The 12075-nt window shown below is 40.1% G+C and overlaps 1 long non-coding RNA gene across 1 annotated transcript; it reads right to left on the bottom strand.

Moving 5' to 3' along the window:
- Window positions 1-6308: 6308 nt before the first annotated feature.
- Window positions 6309-8629, bottom strand: LOC131691698 (uncharacterized). Its single transcript, XR_009305836.1, has 3 exons — window positions 8184-8629; window positions 7828-8125; window positions 6309-7770 (listed from the first exon to the last, which is right to left on the bottom strand). It is a non-coding gene; the product is annotated as an uncharacterized LOC131691698 (long non-coding RNA).
- Between the last annotated feature and the right edge of the window lie 3446 nt (window positions 8630-12075).

Below are 12075 nucleotides of genomic sequence, written 5' to 3'. Positions count from 1 at the left end.
GCGAGTTTATATCGTCGTTCAGCCATGTTTCTGTCTGCACAATAATATCCTGATCCGCATCAGATGTAGCCACAAACAGCGCGTCGTTCTTCATGCGCAGCCCCCACATATTCTGGTAGTACGTTCCTAGCTGTTGAGATTAGTCACCATCGGACGGTCGGACAGCCGAAATCGTGGTGTCACCAGGATATGGGTTGCTCATCGCTAGACCAGTGATGATACTGGAACTGGAGCTATGTTGTCCATCAGTTGATTTCACGAAAGATTGTTGGGAACTCTTAATCCAACCGATGTAATTACTGTAGACCTTAGTGTTGCCGTCTCCTATTTACTATTTTTTTGTATACTGTGCACTCGCTGCTATAGTCACAGTGACTCGTATCAAGGCCTGACCCACGAGTCTTGTTCATTCTGTCGCAGTTGATACAACACATAATTACAGAATCAGATTAATATGCTCTGTAATTTCCTGCACATTTGGAACATGTCTGTTCATTACTACATTCAGTGCTTAATACCGAAGCGTTCCACTATCCTACATCTTTCCCAATCAACCCAACCACCTTCCATCAAGGTATTATGTGCGTTTTGGTCAATCCTTCACTATGAAGTTCTGTGAGGTAAACTCTGTGCACTTATTTGTAAAACACCCAGGTAACAATTGAAGTTTTATAGCAAGCTACAAATATAATCTAAGTTTTATGAGGGGCTATAAAACTACCATAAAACTTCAATTGTTACTAGGGCAGGTAATCATTTTGAATTCGTTCACTTTCACACTATTTTGTTCTACTATACGCTCTAAAAGCTCATTCTCTCCCAAAATTTTCAATCGCGGTCGTTTCGATTTCGGAACTACAACTTCATAACCCTCCCAACAGTTTTCCTCCACTGACTCCAGCACAGATTGAACTGCTTGAACATTCTTCAGCTCTAGAATCACCGAACCTCTGTTTCCGTTTCGCACTGTTTGAATTTGACTGGCAACGCGGTCTAGATTTGCCTTTTAAATATCTTTAGTTTCCCGTGCAGATTTACGTTTGGACGAAAAATTATAACTGACTTCGTTTCCTTTCTCGGCTTTAGAAAGTGAATTGTTTTCCTCTTATTCAGTATATCTACATGCCCCGAAGCGGGAGCTTCGAAGCTCTCTGCGATTTCTTCTGTTTCACATTTTTCACTTTGATCATCACTTTCCAACCTACGTTTTTTCCGCGACCGTGTATTAGGGCCTTCGGTGTTCGGTACTGGATTGCATTTCTTGCTAGTATGCTTTTCGATTGATGCGAACCGGTGTAGTGGAGTGCACTTCTGCTCGAAAGTGCCAAATTTTATTTATGCATCGATAGCATAATTTTCTATCTGCCTCTCGTTTCTTTTGCTGTAAATTTTATGCATTGGACATATTCGGTCTATCCACTTATTGATTACTTACTAGAAGCATATGCATGAAAATGCATAAAAATCACAGCAGAAGAAAAGAGACGGGAATAGAAAGTATGCTAACTTTGCATATTTTTGTTTCTCAGTGTACGACTCTACTTTTTCCTCTATCGCTTTTCTTCCTTGGTCAATCAACTGTGTTAAATCTTTCCTATTTTTTTGTTTTACTTTTTATTTTCTCTGTTATAGTTTCTGCCACACATTTCATCCTCTCTTCTAGTGCTCTCATTATTTCACAGTTCTGTATTTAATTTCATAAAATGTTCAATTACAATAAATAATGGACTTTGTGAAAGCAGCGCCATGATTGGTCCGTATTATTCTGGTTGCAGTTGAAAACTGGAAAATCCATCCAGCAACAATCGGTTTTTCTCCTGTTTAGTGCTAATCCATGGTGTCGGAAGTAGTGCGCTGGATTGCGCATCATTGTACGAACACAGCGCACTACTTCCGACGTGATTCCATTGTTTAGAACCAGAGAAAATACGATTGTCGCTGGTTGGATTTTCCAGTTTTCAACTGCAACCAGAATATTCGACTGGAGCGAGCACGAACATGTTAAACCAAATTTATATGTTTGTGATCCGATTCAGTGACCGGTTCGGTACCGTGTACGGACACCATAAATGCTCCAATTTGATGTGTATGAAATAATATTGGTGTCCGTGCACGGTACTGAACCGTCATTAGGGCCCCTTGCTTACGAAATAACTTCTGCTGTGTATCGACCAATCAATATATGTCGGCCTATTTGAGGGCTACACAAACTATACCGTGAAAGCACTATATTCATCCAGCCTAAGGAATGGTGTTTGTAATTCGCTTTGTTTTACATTTCTTATTAGAACACGAAATTTAAAACGAATTGAGAAACTGGGATGAATGCTAGGTAACAAAGTAAAATAATGTCTATTCCGATTTTCAAAGTGGAACATTCGAAAATGTGCGGAATATAGAACTGTGCGGCCACGTTACATGAAGAATGTGATTTACACTTCTTACCGATTTTATTTTACAATTAAGCTTGCCAATATTCTGTACTAATTTGTTCTTTTCCATAAAACTTGGTAAATTTATCATAGAAACACAGAATGCTGACTTTCTACAACTATCGTTCGTAAACTGTTACCATAAGAGACAACTATGTTGTTCCAAAATTTAAGTATACCAACTCGAAATAATTCGCTGTCTCGCAAACCACAAATCATCGGCCTTCTTCCGAGCCACCAATCTATCTATCTGATCTATATATATATATATATATATATATATATATATATATATATATATATATATATATATATATATATATATATATATATATATATATATATATATATATATATATATATATATATATATATATATATATATATATATATATATATATATATATATATATATATAAAAGTCAATGTTTGTATGCATAGAGTTCTATGCAAATCATTTCACTCACACCACTTGGGAGGTTTGTTTTCCTCCAGCTGTCATATGTAAAACTGTCAGCCAATTTAAACATTTGAAATAGTTCGCATAAAGTATTTATAATGGTGCTGAATTTCTCTTTGTCGCTGTAAAAGTCATTCCGAAAACGTACAATGCAGGTTGGTCAGATTCCATCACGAGAATAATCCGACTGAAAAGTTCCATATCAACATTAGAATAGGGCTAATAAGATTTGTAAACAAACTTTTGTTTTGCTGATTTCTCTTAATTTGTTGTATTTTCAACCCAGAAGACATTTGAAATTGATTCTACCAAGGTTAAAGATGTTGATTCATGTGTATCTTTCATGAAATTCGACTCGACAGCGGAGTAATGAGCGAAATAAGTTTGTTTATAAAAATCTCATTAGCCCTTTTGAAGAATTGATATTGAGTTTTTTTCGATTTGTTTAACTACACCTATGACAGGTGGAGGAAAATAAATCGTCGAATACACTAATACAGTTACAGATTGTCAAGTACTCTATATGATTTACTCCCACCGGCTTAACCCGAGGTGTATACAGTTGTACACATTTTTTTCTATGTGTGCATCAGCTAGCACTTTTTTCGGACAAACAAGAAGAAATGAAGAAAAAAACAGAAGCACGTGGTCCCATACTTCATTCTGATTGGGTAATGATGTAAACATTTGCTCTTTTGCGATCCCGGACGCCAAACTTATTTTTACCACGTGCTTACAAGCATCGTTTCGATTGGTAGGTTTGTTGATTATGTACTTCGCGGTCCTGGGCCGCCATGATTAATTTCACTAGCAACAAACAAACACACTCAAACATGACGAATGTGAACACCTATACTATAATGCATCTCGGGTTTAACCGATTGCCGTAAAAATTTATACCTAGTGGGCGTTTGTTATGGCGCGTGTTTGTGTTCTATTGGTTGGAGATTATCTGCCCGCCAGATTGCGTTTCGAAATTTTTTTTGTTTTCCTCCTATTTCGTTGAAGGTCGCAGCAACGTGCGATGGGTATTAGCTAGTATTGTATATAAAGAGTGTTAATATGATTTCAAAGCTACTCAATGTTACATTTTAAGCAGCCAAAAGCACTCAGCTTCGGGGTCAATCAATACTGGCAAACATGGTACTCATTACCGAAGCCCTTGGAAATACAGATGCTTCAATACTTTTAATTATGTGGAAAAAATAAAGAGACTCTTTTAATTATAAAAGTTGATATGGCTATCCACCAAGCAATACACAGTCGGTCCTTATACATTCCAAACCATAATGCCATGGGCATAAGTTTATGGAAAGATACAAGGCTTGCATTACCACATATTTATTCCTACTTTGCAAGAAAAAAAATGTTCGACTGCCCAGAACAATAGGCAATTGATACAAATCAAATACACAAACGAACGATCTGGAGGAATGGAGAAAAAGCAATTCCCAAAACAGCCGGAAGGTGCTTTCATTTCTCACAGTTTGGAACTGTGTCAAGGCGCGCCCAAGCAAACCAGCTTTATGTTTCTTTGCCCCCGTTCGCTGTGTTTTCCCGATGCCATATCATAAATTTGCCCAAGGCACTAGAAGACGAGCTAGAAAAAAAAGAACACATTCACCGATAGCATCGTTCCGGTTTTCACTGTTTTCCTTCCCCCAACCCTTTCTCGTAAACGTTTTTCCCTCCACTGCCCGCCTTGCAGTCTTAAATGTTTTGCTACCAGCTTTGCTAGCTGCATTTTTGCATGACATTCGTCCGAGAAGAGCAGTGTTTTTAGTGTGTAGTATCCTCCGCTAGGTGTGGACTGCCTTACTTCGACGACGATGGTGTCCTTTTGCGTGAAACAACGCGACCCCGCCGCTGCACTTCCTGGTAGCGCACAAAGCGATTCGAAACTGAAGAAAGGGAATATCGGTTCCACTCGGTATAGCATATGCAATTACAACGTGCTCGGTACAACATATTTTCGTTTCCTTTTCCTGCTGATCGTTGCCCTTAGTGGGTAATATGTATAAATACCTGCTATGTAAAGAATGTATATGTATAGGAGTTTTTCATGCGATGTTGCTCAATGGAGCTTTAAACAATGGTTTTACTATGGCCAGATCGTAATACTGGTCTAACCAAAGAGTTTTGTTTTTATTGTAAAGATTTTTTTAGATGAAGTAAAAGAAAGTTGTATGTAGTGACAAAACAGCACTTTCATCATAAAATTGGGAATGAGGTTGGAAGCTTTGCAACATAAGCAAATTAGTTATTCATATCATTTATTTCCACGTTCGTTCATCAACCTAAACTCCATAGGGAAATCTCCTAAACTCCATAGGGCCCCCAGTAATTACTCAAGAACAATTCGATCGTGACCCGACAAATGGGCGAAACTAACAAATATACACAAACAGAGATTTGATTAATATCTGAAAGAGGAGTAAAAATACTTGATAAAAAATATAAAAACTCATTTATAAATATTTCACACTTCATGAAAATCAATAAAAAACAAAACGGCGGATCCGACTTTCAACTGTAAACAAAAAGCCAGGCGGGTTACGCCTCTGCATTTCTATGGTAGTGTATACAGGCGAAATTGACAGCATCATTGTTTACAAGGTCCGTAAACAGAATCGCCCCAAACAAAAACCAAGTGCTTGTTACGCCCAGGGAGAATAACAAATTTTCCCCTCCAGCGAGCACGGCGAAAGCCACATTTGATTTTTGTTTTTTGGCGACACTGCAGGGCGAAATTGAGAGTCGTCAAAACAAGAGGGCGACTCAAAAATGGCCTAATCAACATTTCATAACAACACTCGGCGAAATAATCTGTTTTCAATTTTATCATCGAAAACGTTATTATATAAAACATTTTAGTTATGCTTCCGAAAACTAGTATTGTTTCAAAGTGTTTCAATACATTTGAAGGCGCAGTATGCAAACACTGTTAAAATACGATTTAATTTTCTGAACCGAATTTTCAAAGCTATTTTTCTCTATTCGATATCATTGCGACTTCGGCCCTTTGGTCGATTCATGATCGAATTTATTCGTTCTCACCTCACCACACGACTATGGACTTATCCACCCAGTAAATTTTGTAGAGCTCAATCGGCCCGATTATCAGGCCGATGATCGGGCCGACTAAGCCCGATAACGGGCCGATCAGAGCAGGATATCGGGTTTATATCCTGCAATTTTGCACCATTTGCATGAACCGCGTCAACCTTCAAATATGCCAAACGCATCGACGTAATCGGACCGACGTGAGCCCGATGTAGAACTATAGAAAATCGGGCGATCGTCGTGCTCATTATTTTCGTTTTCTTCTTCTTATTTTAAACGTTTGGGTTTTCTTTTTTTTCAAATAAAAACAAAAACAGCAATATTTTTTTGATTCAACATTTTTATTAGCGTCAGGCTTTTTAAAATATTAGTTGCAAATTATATAATTTTTTGATGTAGGCGTGTGATTAATACCTCGAATCGCATTATTTTCCGATAAAATGGTATCGGCCATAAACGCCGTCCGATTCCGTACGTACCGAAATCCAAGCACAGGAAAACGATACGTGGTATTTCCGATGATATGATTTTAGCAGTAACGGTTAAGTGGGCGTCCCAAACGTAAATTATGTATCGGATTGATGTGCTGTAACCGGAGCCGAGCTGACGGTAGCAGTTGTACTTCCGAAAGCAAATCCCGTGGTTTACTTCGGTTGCTCTATCGTTTTTACATTTTCCACCGGTTTCGGTTACCTAGGCCAGGATCCTTGATCGGGCTGTTAACTATTGCTGAAATACCGCTCATTGTCGGGACGGAAGCCGTTTCTTCTCTTCAACCTTCGGTGGTGCATCCGCGGTGTCTATCGTATAAAATGAACCCTGCGATGGCGTAACTATAGGCGATTCCTCGTCTTCATCAAAATCATCACTCAAGCAGCTCAGAATCAACGATGATTTCGAGCGCTCGAACCTCTTCAAAACAACCTTGGCATAGGCGATTTATCCTTTGGCTTAATGAAACTGATTCGTCCGCCTACTTTATCATCATCCTTATCTTCACTGTCTGTGGACGTGGGTCGAACCACCGTTTCGTCATGTCATGGACGTTGTATTTTTTGTTAAACAACGTTAGTTTTAGTGGCGGATATTCCATCAGAGGCAGTTGAAACTCCGGAACAATTCTCGTAATATGTGGCAAAGGAGCGGAATCAATCCTACTTAATTTTGCCGGTTTGCTCGATTCAATCATGCTAACTGGAACCGTCGCATCCAATGTTGCCGGCGTCGAGAGACATCCACATTTAATCGTGCCGGCCGGTGCGCTACGTGTTCCACTTTCGGAGTGTTCATCACCAGGCTCGAGCTAAGTGAACTTATTATTTTTACTACATTTCTTCGTCTGTAGCTGCTGATTCGTCGACCCTCGACACGGGTGCGAAGCCGTGTATGTAATTTCCCGAGCTTGCTTCGTACCAGCTTCGCCTGAATCAACCTCCGATAGTTCCTTACATTGTTTCTTGATCCAATCGGCATCCAGTTCTGTTGAAGACGCAATCACACTATTTTCCGCATCAATCTTATCCTCGTGTCTATGTGTTCGGACCATCTTCAGATGAGGTTCCGCCGGAATGAGCAACGATCCCTCCCGTAAAATGTTCCACCTTGTGTCAGCCTGAAACACGGACTTCTCTGACGGGGAAATCCGAACCAATGGTAGCTATCGAAGAATTATTTCTCCTCCACCACACAGGAAATTGACCCGGCTTCGAGTACAGGCTAGTCATCGATTGACTCCTATTTAACGGCGATTGCGTTTTATCGTGGTTCTTTACCAACCGGTTAACCAATCCTCGGCTCTGAACATCCGTGTAAATCCTGCAAAATTAAACTTGAATTAGAACCTATAAAGGACGTGTAAACTTGCAAACTCACTTAGGATCAATCAATCGATCCATACTGGACCCGGACGCCGTTCAGCTGCTTCTAAAATTTGTCCTGCTATTTTGCAACGGAGAGGTAGGCTTCTTTTCCCAACTCCAACATGTACCGGACTGTCGTAAAGATTCCCCCGGATACCGCTGCTGTCCAGCTGTGTCGACTCTGCCATCGGACTACTCAGCTTTCTGCTCAAATTACCACTGCTCAGTTCCCCTCGGGCACCGCCGCTGCCAGCGATCCCTCCACTAGCAAAGGCGAACGACGTGTATCGGCTGCCGTTGTGGTTCATTTCCTGGAAAGAAAAAAAAGTTTGGTAATTGGGGATCCAAGAATCAGAAATGTAAACAAACCACACAAAGTAATCACGAAATAATTGTGCAACGATTAGATTATTAGTGGTTCAATAGGAGCTCCGGAGTAACACTTGCATTTTTCGACCACTACTAATTGTCCTTACTTTTGTACAGTTTCCATAATGCAAGGATATAAAAAGACGACGGTTTGTGCTATTCAAGGAAGTCAGATTGCCAGGTGATACAGACTATTACTATACTGAAAGTTTTTCTATCCGACAAAGTTTATCGTTACCATTAATTTGAAATATTTAGACGATCGCAAAACTTTGAAACTCGGAAAGCATTTGGACTCGAACGAGTTTGCATGACACTGGTTTCTGGGAAGGTTAATGTGTCTGGATTAGTGTCCAGGGTGGAATATCATGGAGATCAGGTGTAAACAATTCTACCAAAAAAAGTCCTGAATACGTGTCACGAAAACGAATAATTACCGAATTCCATGATCACGTTCAAAACCTGAAAAAAACGAATCTGTGAATAAATTTGAATAGATTATACGAATAATACGGTGCACTGTTTTGGCTGTTTATCTAAGGGATCAGATTGGATTGACCTAGATTATCGGGGTCTGATGGGACTGGTGGAGAGGGATCTGAGGGGGTTTAACGAGTTGGGGTTAGGACATGGCGGTGCGATATGTGGGGGAGTAACCCTTCGCCGCACACTCCAGTTAAAACCCAGAGTACATTTTTCTCGAGAGTTGTCCTACTGGAGCAGTAGAGCTAGGGTCTCGACAGGACTCTCAACAATACAATTGAAAACGAGACGGGAAATGTTACCCACTAAACTACTTAAGGCCAATTTCAGTGGGCCGTGATTCTGAATGTGATATTCATTTTACGGTTCAGATATGTGCGGGCGTAGGGAGTTCGCGATTGCGTGTATCATAGTGAAGGGTTTAGGCGTTTGTACATTAACGTTTTCGATCGCGTGTGAGTTTCTATGTCGCGTATGTTAACGTGTATGTAACTTCGCGTGTATAAATTATATTTTATGACCGTGTGCCTTTCGCAGATTCGCATGTGTTCTTGGATGATCGCGGACCGTGAATCAGATACGTAATTTTTGGTGTACGGTTCAGATGCAAGAAGAAAGTGAGTTTTTCCATATCACTAGAGTTCACTAGTGTAGCCATGGAACGTGTTGTCAAGTGGATATGAACGACCAAAAATAAAATCGCAAGGACAGAACATGCTTCGTAAAACCTGCTTCAAATGGTTTGAATGTGAAATTCTTATATAAACTTCAAGCATAAAAATCGAACTGAGGTTCTACTCTGTAAGAGTCGGATTAAATAACATTCAGTATAAAAACCGGAAAAATTAACCGATTCTTACAAAGTAGTTTTTTAGCCGACTTTTTATCTTGAACGTCGCAATATACGGATACTCTTGCATACGAATTATTTAATTTTAACCGGTTTTTAAACTGGAGGTTCATCCTTGTCGAGTTTTGCGGTTGACAACTTTTTTAGTGTTTTTTATGCTGAAGGATCTCAGTCCGATTCTTACGCTTGAAGTTTATTTCTGATCTTTACATTCTAATAGCGGGTTTAATGAAACATTTTCTTTCCTTGTGAGTTTTATTTTCCGTTGTTCATATGGGCATTATTTTTTGATTGGTCCAACTAAATGTATGATGTTAAGGGACCCACGTAGACCGAAATTTGAGATTTTTTGAACCCAGCACCCCCCTCTCCCTAGTAGACTTAAGTAGACTTTTGCCAACCCCCTCCGCCTCTAAAGGCTAAGTAGACTTTTCGATTTTTTTATTTGTGGAAAAAATGAAAATAGCAAGAAGCACATTATACGGTCAAATAAAAATTTAACCTGAGACGTTCAGATTTCTTTCAAGCTTTTCAAATATTAAGAACAAAAACAAACATTGATGAATAAAGCTTTTGACATTGGTTTTTTGTGTACTACTGCTCAAATCAATTAGTATCAATTTAAGGAAATATAAAATCAAAATATTTTTCTCCGAAATACAAGACTTGTATGTCGAATTTTATAAATTTCTTACAGCTTTGAGAAAGGTTTCCGTTTTGATTTCACTATACTATAAGTTGGACTTATAAGAACACCGTGTAGTATGTAATATAATACAAGTGTGAATTTAAAAGTGCTTTCAAATATTTGTATAGCGAAATACTTCTTTTCTAAGTAAGTCACACAAGAATGTGCTTAAACGTTCGTTGATCGCGGGCGTAGGTGTGCGTTATTAATCGCAAAGGGCTTAAGCTTAAATTCTGCAATGAATGTATAAAGGTAAAACATTTTCCAAAATATGACCACAACTGCTTCGATTTGTAGTATTAGGTCATTAACAGCCATTCAAAGTCTCTTTGGCCACATTGGTCACCATCATCGGTTCTGGAAGCCTCGGCGGAAGCATCCAAATTCAGAATAACAGTCACATCGGTTTCTCGGAGTTGGCTTGACCGATTCAACCAAACTTAGTCTCAAATGAAAGTTGTTGCGCCCCCGTAAATGGCTATTTAATTTCATCACGATCCGACTTCCGGTTCCGGAGTTACAGGTTGTGGCGTGCGATCACATAGCAAATTCCGATTCAAACCGATACTCCGATGAAAGCAAAAAAGGTAAAAATTTCGCTATAATGTCTTTCAAACAACTTAAATTTGCACTCGTTTTCGGGCTCTTCATCGAGACAGAAGTTGTTTTTTCTAGTCCGTAGTGCTGTGTGTGGCGATAAAGTGTAGTGCTAATCCGCATTCAAGGTTATTTAGCCAGTTTGGTTCGGTCCTCAGTCTTTTGTTCGCGTGTGAGAATTAAACAATAGCCAGCTGTATAAGCTTCTAAGGCTCCCCCCTGGCCCAAATGCTATCCAGAACTCTCAACTGGTCCATTTGTGGTCTTCTTTCGGCCCAAGACTAAATCACTGAATCTTCTTCAACAAGACCTGACAGAACGGTTCTCGGCTGTGACCGAAATTTCAAAGGTCCACTCGGACAAGGTAAGGGTGTTGCTAGCCAACTCAAAGCAGGCAAACGATATTGCTTGCTGTGAGAACTTTACGCGGGATTATAACGTGTATATTCCAGCTGTAAAGGTACAATCCGAAGGCGTCGTCACCGATGAGAGTTTGACGTGCGAGAATATGCTGACCGTTTTGGAGACCGCTTACTTCAGCCAGTGAAAATACTTGAGTGCAAACGTTTGCACTCAGTAGTAGTTGCGGGGGATGGTTCAAAAACGTACCCCCAATCAAACTCTTATCGTGTGACCTTCGCTGGTACCGCTTTGCCAAATTTCGTCCTCTTGCACAAGGTTCGTCTGCCTGTGCGTCTGTTTGTGCCGCGGGTCATGAATTGAACAAAGTGTAAACAATTGGGTCACACAGCCACCCATTGTAGCAATAAGGCCCGCTGTGGAAAATGCGGGGAGAATCATCTAGATGATTCGTGCAGTAAGCAAGCCGAAAAGTGTCCTTATTGTGCGGAGAGTCTGCATGATATATCGGCATGTGCCGCGTACAAACTACGCGGGGATAAGCTGAAACGTTCCCTTGCGGGACAATCCACATTCTTTCGCAGAAATGTTAAAGAATGCTACGCCAACATCCTCAACAAACATCTATGCTCACTTGCCTCCTGACGAGGGCGAGGCTGGTAACCCACAAGACGGAACATCTACTAGGGTGTCTAGAAGTTATAAGAAGAGGAGGAACATTTCCTCTCCTAAAGTTCCTTGTAAAGGCCAGAAGATGTACCTTGACGGGGCTCCGAAAGTGACATCTATTGGAAGTGTTGCAACCTAACCAAAACAATTAGCTCCTGGTCTCGGAGGATTAAGCTCAGAGAAGGAGTTCCCAGCACTTCCAGGAACATCAAAAAACCCAAGTGTTCCTTTGTTTCAGTTCGAGA

The sequence above is a fragment of the Topomyia yanbarensis genome, chromosome 3 (assembly GCF_030247195.1).
Source record: "Topomyia yanbarensis strain Yona2022 chromosome 3, ASM3024719v1, whole genome shotgun sequence".
Classification (NCBI taxonomy): domain Eukaryota; kingdom Metazoa; phylum Arthropoda; class Insecta; order Diptera; family Culicidae; genus Topomyia; species Topomyia yanbarensis.
This window is presented reverse-complemented; position numbering and strand designations above follow the sequence as displayed.